Source organism: Vigna radiata, unplaced genomic scaffold (assembly GCF_000741045.1).
Source record: "Vigna radiata var. radiata cultivar VC1973A unplaced genomic scaffold, Vradiata_ver6 scaffold_267, whole genome shotgun sequence".
Classification (NCBI taxonomy): Eukaryota; Viridiplantae; Streptophyta; class Magnoliopsida; order Fabales; family Fabaceae; genus Vigna; species Vigna radiata.
In genome coordinates, this window is record NW_014543982.1 from 300,660 (window position 1) to 302,517 (window position 1,858).

Genomic DNA, 1,858 nt, shown 5'->3' on the forward strand with positions numbered 1-1,858 from the left:
CAAGTTAACACATGCACCCATTCTACATTTACCTGATTTTTCCAAAGCCTTTCAAGTAGAATGTGATGCTTCCGGGGTAGGAATAGGAGCTGTGCTTATACAAGAAGGTCACCCTATAGCTTATTTTAGTGAAAAACTTAAAGGGCCTACATTGAACTATCCTACCTATGACAAAGAACTTTATGCCATTATTCGAGCATTGAAAACTTGGGAGCATTACTTGGTGTCTAAAGAGTTTATCATCAACACTGACCATGAATCTCTCAAGTATATTAAAGGGCAAGGAAAGNTGAACAAGCGACATGCAAAGTGGATCGAGTACCTTGAGCAGTTTCAATATGTCATCAAACATAAAAAGGGGAGTACTAATGTTGTTGCGGATGCTTTATCTGTTAGCAAAAATAAAAGATGAAGTTTTGATGATGAACAGATTTGCACAAGTCAAGGTCCATAAAGACGGATTGAAGATCTCTGTAATTTATAAAGCTTTTATAATAATCAAAGTTGATGTAATAGTGCTCAAATATGTACTAGGGTTGATTATGGTGGTTGTAAGATAGATAGGAAAAGCACTAGTGGAACCTGTCACTTTTTAGGTAGTTCCTNAGTCTCTTGGCACTCTAAGAAACAAGCCTGTGTAGCCTTATCAACCACTGAAGCTGAATACATTGTTGTGGGTAGTTGTTGTGCACAAATCTTATGGATGAAACAACAATTAGAAGACTATGATATTCATTTAGATCATATTCTGCTTAAGTGTGATAATACAAGTGCTATAAAACTTACCAAAAATCCTATCATGCATTCTAGATCCAAGCATATAGAAATTAGGCATCACTTCATTAGAGATCATGTCCAAAAAGGTGATTGTGAAATGGAATTCATAGATTCTAAGCATCAATTGGCGGATATTTTCACCAAAGCATTGCCTAAGGATAGATTTTTTGAGCTTAGAAGAGATCTAGGCATATTAGAAATAGTAAAATAGGCATTTATGGGCTTAATATTGCAATTTTCGTTGTTTACCGTGTTTAATTTGTGTGTAAATCGATTAACAACGTTACCTATGCATTTACGAATGATTTAATCGATTAATCCAAGTATTAATCGATTCATTAATCGATTAAAACCCACTTTAATCGATTAAAAGCGCTCCAGACAGTTTTTTTAAGAATTTCTGCGCTGCATTGATGATTATAGTTGTTGCCAACGTCTCTAAACGGCTATAAACGGTCATTTTTTCAAAAATCTGAACGTTGGGGAGCTTTCTTGATCCTATTTATACCCCACTTGTCCCCACTTTCCATACTTGAACCAATCTTGAGCATATCCCTCTTGCTTTCTACTTTCTTTCACCATAATCTTTGCTTTCCATCCATCTCCATGGCTGAACCTTCAAGAAGAAGGAGGAGAAGAACCAGTGAAGTTTCGGAGAATAATGTTCGTAGAAGAGATGCTACCGTAGAAGGATGGCTCTCCGATGAGCAAGATCAACAGTCATTCTCACAATTTTGGAAGAAAAGGAAGTTCATCAAGCAAAAGTTCATTGATCTTGCTTGGTATATCTCTCACAACTTTTCTTTTCCCAATCTTATAATAGATCAAGGAGTTCAACACATAATGGAACTCCGTGGAAGATATTATCCCGATCTTGTTCGGGTGTTCTATTTTAATTTAAAGGTTCGTGATGGAATTTTTTCAACAAGGGTCAAAGGTGTGGACATTGTCTTGGACAATGATGTTTGGACCAATGTGGCAAAGGTTCCTGTGTTGGAAAATTCACAAATCGTTCCAAGTGACTTTGCCAATTTCAACAAAATAATGGTATTTCAATCTTTTCTCCGCAATCCTCGCCAAC